This window comes from Drosophila tropicalis, unplaced genomic scaffold, assembly GCF_018151085.1.
Source record: "Drosophila tropicalis isolate 14030-0801.00 unplaced genomic scaffold, ASM1815108v1 contig_805, whole genome shotgun sequence".
NCBI lineage: Eukaryota > Metazoa > Arthropoda > Insecta > Diptera > Drosophilidae > Drosophila > Drosophila tropicalis.
The window spans coordinates 896,833-909,924 of NW_027173295.1; the positions used below are offsets into that span (position 1 = coordinate 896,833).

General features: G+C 36.0%; 1 protein-coding gene across 4 annotated transcripts in view; it reads right to left on the reverse strand.

Annotated features, from left to right (window-relative positions):
• The window catches only part of LOC137579932 (uncharacterized), a 49,137-nt gene extending 37,840 nt beyond the window's left edge, over positions 1-11,297 (reverse strand). For 2 of the 4 annotated variants that reach the window (XM_068293831.1, XM_068293828.1), the window contains exons 1-2: positions 11,214-11,297; positions 7,214-7,427 (exon numbers count right to left, since the gene is read on the reverse strand). The gene's annotated coding sequence lies outside the window, so the exon portion shown is untranslated. Of the gene's footprint in view, positions 1-7,213; positions 7,428-8,524; positions 8,544-11,213 lie in introns of those variants that run through there. The other 2 variants (XM_068293829.1, XM_068293830.1) reach the window with 2 other exon arrangements.
• Positions 11,298-13,092: the final 1,795 nt, after the last annotated feature.

Below are 13,092 nucleotides of genomic sequence, written 5' to 3' on the forward strand. Positions count from 1 at the left end.
GTTGACACAGATTTAAGCCACACACACACACACACACACGCGCGTGCATGGAGACAAGAAGGCACACACACACAAACGATTCCAAACGCACATATGCACGCAAAAATGTGGCCATAAAGCAAGCGTTGCATACTTTTAAGCATGCATTAAATGGAAATTTTATACCAAAAACTATAATACCGACCCTGAATTACCCCTTTGTAAGGTATTACCTCTGAATTGGCCCATTACAATTTAATTTTAAACATATAATTACATGTATTTTGATGTTGAGAATTAGAATGTGTGTGTGTGTGTGACAGAATTATTATGCATAGACCTGCTGATACTTTTTGACATTTTGAAGTCAACCCATTTTGAACTAGAAGAATTCCAGGGTATTTAAATGCGGTTATTGCCTATGCTGGTAGAGAAATACATACATATGTAGGTGGAGAGGGCAACTAGCTAAGCATTGGCTTTGGTTTCACTTGAAGTGTCTGCTTTTAGACGACCGTTTTTGTCCCAAATTGATTTTCGATTGGCTACTCTTACTCAGGCGACAGAGGTGGAGAGACCTGATTTATGACCCAAATCGATCGTCTGCAAGGTAGTTAAGTCCTTTACAGGCATAACTTGAAACAACTTTGAATGGTGCTAATTTCATTAGTTTTTTTTTTTTTTTTTGTTTCCTTTCTCTCTCTCTTTAATAGCCATCAAAAGTGAGTAAACACAATTTGACTGTCAGCAAAAGTTTAAGTGCAGTTGCCGTTTAAGTTTTTGCAGTCGCCTCATTAAAACCATATCTGCCAGCTTCTTCTTCTCCTTCTGTTTCTGCTTTTCCCCTCTCTCTTTCTTCAGATGCCCAGCCCAATGTCTGCTGAGAGCCAACCTGAATTCTTGGAGCAGCAGGACGGTAACATCTGCTGCCACTGCCAACACTCGAGGCGTGCAAAAGTTGAATTTTAATTTAAATGTGACCAACTTTATGACTCCGAAATGAGTTCAACGAGTGTATGTTTGTGGTGGTAAGGGTTTGAGGTGAGGGTAAGCGGGTGGGGAAATGTAAAGTGCGCCCATGGTCCTGTTCTCATGTCCGAGTTGAGTTGGTGGGCGGCATAATAACAAAAACAACAACAAACACACAGAAAAAACCCAATCCACATGGTCATGCATATACATATACATATATGTAATAAACCCCCTTCTTCCCTTTATCCCTTTCCCACCACTCATTCACTGTGCAATTACTTTGCATATTTCTCTGCGTTTTGTATTCAATTTAAATGCAATTTATTTATGCACATACATACACACATACATATGTATACACATATTTTTACAATTTTCATTTTCAATTTAATTTTTTATTTTACTTTATTGTATTTTGGTTACGCTTTGGCCCTTTGTGGAATTTCCGCTATGCGATTTTAAAAACTCTGTAAAGTTTATTTATATATATAAATTTCGGCCAAAACCCAAAAAAATAAAACAAATAAATATTATACATACCCATGTATATGTATGTATGTGTGTATGCTATTTTGCCGCTTTGTGGCTATAAAAACTGAGAGGCCTGAAGGCTCATGCGAAAAACCTCAGTGGTAAATATGCGTATTTGTTTTTCCAGAGAAATGATTCTTCTCCATCTTCATTTTGTGGGCCAGCTGTGCCACACAAAATGAAACTGAATTCCACAAACCTGATTATAACACAAAAACATATACAAGTATGTATGTGTATGTGTGTACATAAAACAGCCGAGAAACGTGCCCAGGCAATAAGAAAATGTCCTACCATTAACACAGAGCAAAGGAAATAAGAAATATATGTATCTCAAATAAAAACAAACAGGAAAGAAAGCACTGAGTAGAGAATTGACCTCAGATGTGCCAAGGTTTTGTATACTCTTGCACAGACGAAACAACTAAGATTAGAAAACTCTTCAAGGCAATTAAAAAACATAGAATGAAAACATCTATTATTATTGGAGTTCTTAAAATATTGATCTATAATCAATTTTAATTCACTTTTAATCGATGCAAGAAGCCTTTGCTAAATAGTATACACTCTTTTTGGCAAGGGTATGTACATATGTATATTCAAAATGCTTAAACACACGGCCGAAAAGGGAAAGCAAAAGGAAGGCAAAGGCGACAGAAATACAGCTTTTACTCAGTCTCTGTCATATTTCATACACAAACAGACATAACACCAAGCCATTGATAAAACAATTAAATTGAAATTGCCACGCAGACAATGGCGAAAGAAAACGATGAGAAGCAAACGAATTGTACATAATAATTCGTAGACATTTGTATAAATTTGCAATTGCATTTTATTGAGCCGACGAGCTCCTTTACATTCCATTACATTTCGTATATGTATATAAGTGGATATGTCTGTATTCTATTTAGAAGTGTATGTACACTGAGTGTGTGTGACTTGCATATATTATTTTTCTTTTTTTTCCCGGATGTGTGTGTGTGCGTGCGTGTGTGTGTGTAAATTTATTGTTCATTATATATAACAAATACGGAAAACGTTTAATAGAGAAATCAATGCAAAAACCCCTAGAATACGATATTTGGCCACAAATTTAGGCAAATGTTTAGTACATCCCTTGGGGATGTAAACAATTTTGATTTTGATATTTTGCCAAAGAAAAGAACACACACATATACACACAGATACATACATATGTATCACAATATGCCAATCAAATGGAAAGGATATAATATTTCATAATCAATTACAAATGAAGATCAGGATTATTTATGAATTTCCTTTATTCTTTTCACTTGTAAACTGAGCCATAAAGTTGCTCATACAACTCAATTAATAAGATCTGCTTAATCCATCCAGCCAAAGAATGTTTAAATTTTTATGGCCAATCACTATGCGATTATTATTTCAAATGATTTATTTAACAAGCAGCAATAAACGAGAATCAAATGAGTTTCCATAAATTACTAAACGTAATTGTAATCAATAAATACTTCTTATTTTTTGTTAAGATTATGGCCCCCATAATGACGCTTTTGATGCTGGGTACCATAATAGTTGAGTTAAGGCGAAAGATAAATATAAAGTTTCGCAGAAGACAACAAATTGAAGCTAATCAAGTTAATAAGCTAGAAAAATATCCTCTGACATATGAGAATGTTGAGACGTGCCGTCGTGTGCGCCATGAATGGAGCAGATGTGAAGCATTTGGAGAACTGTTCCCAGTTTTATTTTTGCCACTGAAGTGAAATATTGTTGCTTTTGAGACCACTTTATAACGTTTGTAGTTTTTACCCGATCGGAATAATGTTTTGGCAAGATTACAGAATTAAGAATATAATTTTGTTTTCAAGAAATTAAGTAGTCATTAATGGTCAGAAAATATATGTGATTATATTTTAGTAAATCATAGATTAATTACGCCATTAATGAATAAATAATAATATTGTAAACAAATGTATTTCAGTTCTTTAAACATATTCCAAAACTATGTATATATATAATCGGATAGTATGTCTTTGTTTTTGTATCCTTTTTCTATGTTAACTTCTCATATGGAGTGTCTAATGCATAGAAGAAAGCAGGGACAATGGAATAACAGCGTTTGCCTGCTAAATTTTTGATAAAAAGTCTTTTATTTCTTAACATTTGTTGGCTTAAAATACTGATCAAGCTTCTAATAGGACTTATTTGTTTTTTAAGATACTTTCAATGCGAAAAATTAGTTTGTTTCTACTGCGATTATCAACGAACTTTGAACATAATAAGCTCTATATGATTTGGCCATCATACATCTAAATCGAATGACTATACATAGTTGATTCCAATGAATAATACTATAAAATGGCATTAAGAGAAAATGAATAGACTTGAAAAGATATCAAGTTTTTGAATGCAATTGGTTTTTGTTTAATTTCCATGAATTTCAACTGCTTTGGAGCCAAAAGGTTTCGGAAATTTGATTGTCCCCTTCTTAATAATAATAATAATAATAAAATGTTTAAATTAAAACTAGGCTTTAGCTGGCTTAAGGTCAATAAATCTTAATAATTTATAAGATTTTAAGTAACAAAAATTAAACAAATTCAAGATGTAATGAAGCCAAATAAAATTGTATTTAAAAGGGTTTAGCAAATGCTTTGCATTTGAACTCGAACTCGAACAATCATCATGCAATTCATCTAAAATTGCAATTGCAATTGCAATTGAAATAAGAGCTGAACAATTTTCCCTCCCTTCTTCGGCACATTACTCTGTTTCCCTCTCTCTCTCCCTATCTCTCTCTCTCTCTCTCTGTGTATTTCGGTTCCATTCTCACTTACACTTGGCAGCCACAAATTATCATCAGCTGCCAGAGCTTTAAAAAAAAGTGTTGACAATGCAGGAAAAGATAGCGAGAAGAAGAAAAATTGCAACAACAATTTCATTGACACAGTTTTCTTCTTTTATTTTTGTTGTTGCCTCTGTTTTTTTTCCTTTTTTCTGTTTTTTTGGGTCGGGAAATGTTAAAAACAAGAGAAAAATGTCGACTAGCAAAATCGATGGCCTGAAAAAAGGCAGTGAGAGTAAAATAAAAACAAGAACACAAAAAGATGGGGAAAAAACCGAAAGCAAAGTCGCAGTAAATCGCATTCGCTCCCCTTCCCCCCGTTTCCATTTCTCCTCTTCAATAACCCCTCCCCATCCAACGTTCTTCTGCTGTTACATCTGTGTGGCAGTTGTACGTGTCATTTGGCTGCAGTTTTATTTACTTGGCCATAATGCAAGTTTATGTTTATGGCCCTGCTCCGGCTTCAGCTGTAGCTCCCGATTCCATTCCATTTTTGCCCAAAGAAGTTGGCTGATCTTGCACTCGACTGAGCGGAAAACAGAAAAACAACAAGTAGAGAACAACAAAAATTAGAAGAAGCTCCCAACTTATGGATACTCTATGAAACAGGATAAAAAGTTAGTCGTAATATAATTAATCAAAGGAATTTTCACAAGAATTCCTCCTCTGCCTTACAATTATTTCAATTGGAATCTATTATATTATAAAATGATATTTCATTTCCCAAGAATTCTCATGACCCTAATCGTTGGCACATGACGTTGCAGAGATGAGACAAGGATTGCTGCGAATTGTTAAAAATAGATTTCAGTTGGCATGGGAAAGCCAACTTGTGTGGAGCCCAACTTGGGCACGTTTCCATTGCGCTGCGGAGCAATGAAACGGTTCTAATGCCATTTACAAGTAGAACGGAAAAGAGATAAAAAAAAGATTCTAAAACTAGAACTGAATGCATTGAAAGGAGCTCTAGAACTACTGCCTTGTGCCTTCGAGCAGAAGCATTCGGAACGAATCTTTGACCCAACTCCAGAGGCTGATTGTTGTCGTTCACTTTTCGTCGTTCGCACTCAGACAAACGGGCGACGACAATTTTTGTTTTGTTTTGCTTTTTTTTGTTTTTTGGGAAAGGGAAAGTTGGCATAAAAAGTAAATAAACAAAGAGACAGAAGGTAACTAAACGGAAAGCAAAAGCCAATGCAGCTGCCAGTTGAACGAGAAAGAAGGAAGGGAATCTGTTAAATCAGGTCAGGGATTTAGATGGTAAATGGCTGTATCTCGAAATGCTGCTGCTGCTGTTGCTGCAAAAGCTTTGTTAAAGAAACGTAAACGAAAAAAAAGAGAAAAGTTAAATTGAAATTACGTATACGCCATGTTGAATTGAATGCAAGCATTAATTTAATTACAGCAAAGAGAGACAAACAACAAATTGAACTGAAAAGGCGGCCAAATGAATGCGCCACATTTTGAAGTCTCTTTGCCGACTTTGTATGTCAGTGGAGCAGCACCAGCACCAGCACCAGCAGCAGCAGCAGCGGCAACAGAAGAGTAATAATGATGAGGAGAAAGAGAGAGAGAGTGGGAGAGGGGTGTGTGACAACCGCAAGCTGCATTTTTAATTGCGCATACGTGCAAGTCAGCCCGAGGGTAACAGAGCTGGGAAAAAGAAATGAGCTGGCAAGGATGCGGTAGTTCTACTTGAACTCATTTGGCGTGGAAATTATGGCACACTCAAGTTGATTTTGACAGGCAGGCAGAAGGCCCTCTCAAACATACACACACACACACACACACAGACACACACACACACAAAAAAAGTCAAAAAAGAGGGAGAGAGAGAGAGAGAGACACAGGAATATATCTATATAGGTATGTATATTTGGCGCGCATCCTTGAATCCTTCAAAAGTTTTGTGTTTGCAAAAGTTCAGCACGTTTCACGTACGTTCGAGCTGTAGTCCCTTAAGGGGTTTTCGTACTCCGTTTTCTTGCTTGGCTAGTTACCGCCTGCGACAGCTGGTTCTCGTCCTGAAACCAGGACCACAAATTGGTAGGCCACTACAAGTTTTTAGATTTTCTCTCCCCTTTTAATTGATATGCAATAAACATTGCCTCATCAGGCAGACAGGCGTATCAATAAAGAGATTCTTGCATGTTGCCCTTCGGTAGCTGGCAAACTGACAGGCAAAAGCTGCCACAACTGACAAGCAAATCCGTTTCAGGGCTCAAGTCCTTTTACCTTCACTACTTCCATTCGTCGGGCAATTTTAGCTTCAGCTTTTCGTTTCATTTCTATTATGTTTTGGCTCCATATCGTTCTTGTGCTCGTTATGCCTTCCATCTGATAGTTTTTGTTGTGTGGTTTGTCAAGTATTTAAGTTTAATGCGCTTAGTCGATTTCGATACCACTTTCGACATCAATGGCATTCATTTGGCAACGTTTAAGAAAATTGAATTACAATGCTTTTTGCTCAAATTGACTCAAAAATTACTGCTTACTAATTGAGTTATTATATGCGCTTATGGGCGGGGAGCGAGAAACTGAAGTCTAGAGGAGGATTGCCGCCACCAGTACCTACTTGAGCACATTGCGTATACGCCATGTGTATTGAATTTGTAACGGTATTAGTCATCAATAAAGCAACTAATTGCAAAAGTACACAGTTTACAGCAAAGTAATCTATGTAAATTGAAAATCATAGAATCTAAATTGAATCCCTGATTACTGTTAACACGGCCAAGTAGCTTGGGTGGGCACTTGGCTAAAACTGTCTTAGCCTGGCAAATGAAATGAACGAAAATCGCAAGCTGATAACAACATTAATAATTATTATTGTAAAAACTAAATAAACTGCATTAAGTAATTATTATTTGTTATAAGTATTATTAATTAAGTACTTACCCATTATTAAAGACGATTTGCTCTTGTTGTGTTGGTCGATTTGTAGTTATTTCAGAATGTTATCACGTATCACGCCTAATGGCGGATTTACATTAGCACCAGCACGACAAAAAAAAAAAATTAAAAATAAATTTCAATTAGCTGAACAATTAGTATTTTTTATTTTTGTTTAAATTCAAGTTGTTCGTTTTGCATTATTGAATGTCGGCCCGGACTATTAATTACACACAAAACAAGGAAAATTTCGTTATCATTGATAGCCAACACACACACGCAGAGAGAGAGAGAGAGAGACAGACTGAATCAGTTGTTTCTGCTGCTCTTGATTGTCATTTAAATGTGCATATTTAATTTATTTATCAAAAACTGTTAGCCACTGCCTAAAAACAAAATATAAAGTCCTCACAAACACTGCCCAAAATACTGACAAATGCAATTTTGGTGGGCTTTTCATATAATTTATTTATGCTATTTATTTAAATTTCAACAAAAAATGAAAAAAAAAAAACGTACATATTTTCGTTTCATACTATTTATATTTGGGCACATTTTCGGCTTTTGTTTCAATAATTTATGTAAATTATTTTTACTGCAGACATGAGCATTGCGAAAGAGCAAGAGAGACGGGGGAGTTGATGAAATTTTTAGGTTTTCCATTTTGTTGAATAAAGCAATATATAGTATATATGTAATTTATAATTCATTTGAATAATGTGCAAAGTGATATGAAAGAATTGTTGTCATTGCGGTTGGCAATGAATACAAAATTTGCCTTCAACTTTGAATATGGGCAATCTAGTGGAAAATATCAAATTCAATGAAAACCGTAGCCCAAAGCACAATGAAAAAAATATTTCTCTATTTCTTTTTTTAATCCAGCTTTGGGCAACATCAATTTTTTTTTTAGTTTTTTATTTAATTTGCCTCTTTGGAAATTATTTTTATTGTTAAAAATATGATAAATTAATACGACTTTTACAATTCGAATAGTGTGAATCATCGACTTTGACAACAAAATAATTGAATTATGCTTTTCGATCTATCATTAGCACCTAATTTGTCTTTCTTATAATTCTGACACAATCCTTGAACGGGACACTTAAGAATCCTTTGCTAACATAAAGATTCAACAACTTGAAAAAGAAAGTAGTTGAAACTATTTAATCATTAATTCTGATTTATAAAGGATGATCCATCGCTTATGTAGATAGAACCAACTATTTGGAATATTGTCCACTGTCAGGACTTGTAAAGGGCTATAAGGATTATCTGACAAATAAAATACATGACAAAGGATTTCATTTAATGTACCGTGCATTGTATTGTTCTTAACATTTTTTACAACTGGAATTTATATAAGAGGATATTTAATAAATTGTTTTTGCCTTTCTTATGGCGTTTTTTCGCTGCCGCATAATAATAAATATTAACATTTAATATTCCAATATAATCGAAGAGGGTTAAAAAATAATAATAAAAAAAAAACAACAACACTTGATTGAATTTTTATGGCCAGAGTTTTATTTATTTACTGTTGGGTCTATCTCATTATTATTTCGCTCTTGCAAATTAATAAATATTATTATTTTGTTTTTTAATTAAACACACACACACACACACGCGCAGTAAGGTGAAATACTATTAAAAAATAACTCTGTAGAGTTATTTTCGATTTATGCGCAAAATGCAAAATAGCATCAGGTTTAATTAAATATAAACTTTTCGCCACGTTAAATGTACATTCAAATTGGCCACATTCCAGCCATGAACCATTTGGCTTACCAGCCAGCCTAATTTTGTTTCCCCTACGAATTTATTGTTGTTCAGATTCAATTTAAAATAATTAAACTGCCGCATATAAGCCTTTCCATTCTGTAATTTTGCATGGGGAATCTTTTCCATTTGCGTTTCTTGGGGGCAAAGTAGCCACAAATATCATAATGTATATTAGGAGACATTTTAGCTCCTCTCTCTCTCTCTCTCCAACTCTTTAAATTTTAAGCACTTGAGCGTTGCTAAGTAAGATTTATGAGCCACTAGGGGGGCGTGGCAATGGCCATGCCTTTAGGTTTTTTTAGTATGTATTTGCCAAGGTCTTTCATTTTGTTTGTTTGTCGTCTTTGTGTATAGAGAAACAGAATGAGTTAGAGGATAGGAAGCGAGAGAGAGAATAAGAGTGAGAGGGAGATTGTGTGAGAACTTTTTGTTCGATGGCCTTGCCCTTTTCTTTGCTCTTGGCTCTTGTCAGCGGGGTAGGGAGTTTTTCCCACATTTAAATAATTTAAAATATTGAAACATTTTGGGCAATTTGGTTAATGGTCTGTGAGTCTCGTTTTCCAAAGGGTTGAGCTCGTAAATAACCTGAAGGAGGAGCAGCAGCAGCAGCAGCAGCAGCAGCAGCAGCAGCAAAACCCTACACTTGGCCGATTACGTTGACTCAGCTGCTTGATTTAGTTTTAAGTGATGCTAAAACATAAAGATAAGCGAGCCAAATAGTTTAGCCAGTCGTTCGTTTCGACTTGCTTGTGTAACAAATGGCTAACATTTAAGGTTTTTCGGTTCACATGTGACGCACAGACGCCCAGCAGCCGCCTACCTGCACAATCCGTGCAGTTCTATATACATACATACAAGCATACATTTGTACATACAGTGTACGTATGTGGCTCACTAGTTCAAGGACTCTGCCCACTCTCTCTCTTTCTCTCTTGCTGGTGCACGAGTCCAACCCAATTACGCAAAAAGCGTATATGTGTAGAAAAACGGGTGTAACAAAAAAGGATATACATACATACATATATATTCATCATCATCCATCCTACCTTGACAACCTTTAACCCTAAAAATGCGACCCGACCTAGAAATGTGGCATGCTCCCATCCTAGTTCCCCTCACTACATACATATGTGGTTTGGTTTGCTTTTTTTTTTTTTTTTTTTTTTTTTGCAAAGTTAGCGTGCCGAGAATTTTTGTTTATGCTTCTGGGCAAAAAGATAAACACAACTCACATATAAACACACACACACACACAGAAAGAGAGACGAGTAGCAAATGTGCCAATGCCAGGCGAACCTGACTGACAACGACATAACCACAAGCAGCCATTCCATTTACAAAGCCAGGCCAGGCCAGGCAGGCTGGCAGGCAGGCACACAGTTTATGCAAACGTTCAAGGACATTGCACGGCAGAGCCACAGCCGCAGCCACTGCCACTGCCTCTGCTTTAGTCTCTGCTACAAACTAGTTACTCTGCATTGGTATATGTAAGTCAAAGTTGCGCCTGCAGGTTATGCAACGCTTTTTTTTTTGTTTGTTGGTTGTTCATCCTATTCCGCTTTTGTTTTTAGGCTTTAATTGCCGCCTAATTTGTCGGGCTAATTTGTTAAATTTGACACCTCAATGCGCACACAAATACAAGCACAATTTATCTATATATACATAAATATGTTTATATATATGTATGTATGTATGTATGTACATACATAATCAAACAATCCACTCACACAGTCACAATTTAATGACGTCAAAAATAAAAGTGGTTCGCTGCCTGCTGCTGCTGCTTTTCTCCTCTTCGCTGTTCGGTCAGCTTACCAAAAAATTTCTCTATGTATGCGTGTGCGTGTGTAACCAGCAGCTGTGTGTATATTTGTCTCTCTGCGTGCGTGTGTCTGTCTGTGTGTTTGTGTGTGTGTGTGCTGTTTTCACTTTCATTTTCATTGATTTTTAAGCATCGCACCAAAAGCATGACACAAAATTCATTCAATTTTCGTAATTTTTTTGTTATTATAAAAATTGGTCAAAAAAAAAAAGTATCTTAAAAATAAACTCAAAAAATTTGTTATTTCAAAAAAAAAAAAAAAAAAAAAAAACAAACAAAAATAGAAAATTATTAAAAGTTTGCAAATATTATTTCGTTCTCGTTTTTTGGGTTATCAGGAGATGGAACACATTGAACACAATCACGTGAAATTTTTACACAGATTAAAAATTGTTGTGTTACCGAGTTCTTAACCGAAAGGACAACCAGAGAGCGAGAGAGCGAGATAGAGAGACCAATTCTCTCAACGTCACACTGCGCTCGCTGCCAAAACTAAACTGAAACTGAACTCGTTGGCCAAGTTATCTGATTCCCTCAATTGAGGCAAAGCCATGGCCAAGCCGTAGCAGCAGCAGCAACAGCAACAGCAACAGCAAACAGCGAGAATAATGGTAACAGTTTTATGTCGACAGAGGCGCAGGCGCAGTTTTAGCAAACTCATATTCCTTTAGCTCGTCACACACTGTTGCGTTCATTTCCCTTTCTCTCCCTCTCTCTCTCTCTCCCCGGTGTGTCTCTCTTTCTCTCTCTCTCACTGTCTCTCTGGCTTTCCCTCTTTTTCTCTTTGACACCAACGATGCCACTGCATTGTTTACATTATGTTTGTTGTTGTGGCAAATGGAAAGTGTATTTTTAGGTGAAATGTTGTGCCAATCTATAAATAAAATTAAGTATACGCCACGTGGGCGTACACTGAGATGCTAAGAAGCTGAATAGCTGTTAGGTAAGGTAATCGATGTTGATTGATTTGCAAGATAAATAAAATCCAAAAATGAACGAAACAAATAAAAAGATATCTTATATATATATATAAGTATAAGAATTTATATTCGTATAGAAATTTAATTAAATTATTTAGTTGTTTGTTTTTAACATCATTTTTGTCTTTGAAAATGCTGCCACGTGTACCACAAATTACATGCCGTTGGCATGGCTGACCCTTATATATATGACTCAATTTGAGAAATTCTAACAAAAGAGACCGCAAAATGCCCTAACAATAATACAAAGATACACACACACACATATATAGACACTCAAACTTATACACACAAAGAATAAGCACACGTGCCATTTCCTGTGCGTATTCTTTTCCATTCTATTTTTTCCTTTTTTCTCTGGTTAGTCGACAACAATTTTCACGCTGATTGGTTTCAAGTCATTTTCTCTTGTTGCTTTTCATTTATTTTCTTCATACGAGGATAAAGTCAACGAGCCAAAGCCAAATGTCACTTTCCACTAGTCCGCCACACACACACACACACACATCCCTGCCGCCAAGTTACCCATAATATCCATTGACTCTCCTACCTAGTCGCCTATATTGCATCCCACTCTCACATTCACATCCCACATCCCCACCCTATTTTCGCCCCTCATCTGCTCGAAGGCACTTTTGGAATTTAATAATGAAATAGCCTTGTCGTCCTTTTGCTTCTGAGAACAATTTTCAATTTTCCACTTTCGACTTTTGCCTTTCGGCAATAAAATGCGTTTGATAAATTTTCTCTCAAAATCGAAGCATGAAAAACTTTTCAAAACATTAAACTGGAAAAGCGGAAGAAAATCAGTTGCAATTGACAGCAAGTAGAAACTAGGGCAATGGCTACAAGGATGAGATCCAACGTTTGCAGTTGCAAGTGTATGTGTGTGTGTGTGTGTGTGTTTTTTTGCAGTGGCTAATGAAATAATCATTTCTAATAACTAATTAAAAAGTTTCCCTGATGTGAGAGAGAATTTAATTGCATTATAAACTTTTCTATTCGCCAAATCAATTAAATAGCTTTCCCTCATGACGCATACATATGAGATTTGTATGTGTTTGTTTGTGTGTGTGTGTGAGCTGTGCGTAGGCAATATCGAAGGCAGAGCCTTGAAACAGTAAGAATTGCCAGTCTGAAGCCTAATACCCAATTTCATCAATGAACGTTGACAAGGACAACAATAAAATCAGAGCGAGGACTGCGAGGGGCGACTTTGCAATGTGGGCGGGTCCTGTCATTTGTTGCTAGATGTAGGCGTGATTGAGCTGATTCTCAATATTTTTTGACTTCGTTGCCTA